The sequence below is a fragment of the Hyla sarda genome, chromosome 4 (genome assembly GCF_029499605.1).
Source record: "Hyla sarda isolate aHylSar1 chromosome 4, aHylSar1.hap1, whole genome shotgun sequence".
Classification (NCBI taxonomy): Eukaryota; Metazoa; Chordata; class Amphibia; order Anura; family Hylidae; genus Hyla; species Hyla sarda.
The window spans coordinates 179,050,328-179,050,609 of NC_079192.1; positions in this window are offsets into that span (position 1 = coordinate 179,050,328).

Here is a 282-nt window from a genome sequence, read left to right on the forward strand (position 1 = left end):
GCTGCCTATTTTGCCTATAGGCAGAACCGGCTCTAAACATCATACAAGCTATGTGATTAAGAAAAAAAGAGGGTGTTAGGGGTAATGGCAGGTGTGTTAGAAAGAGTTCAACTTGACTATGCATAAGTTTGGAGTTCTAGTTTTGTCCACCAGTATACATCTGCCACCTAGGCCTTAAGTCAAAAGATTAATAGTTGTGTAAATGCGATATGACCCCTAATAACTCCAAGTCTGATATACTAATATATAATATCTTAATTTATTACATGCATTCATAAAATA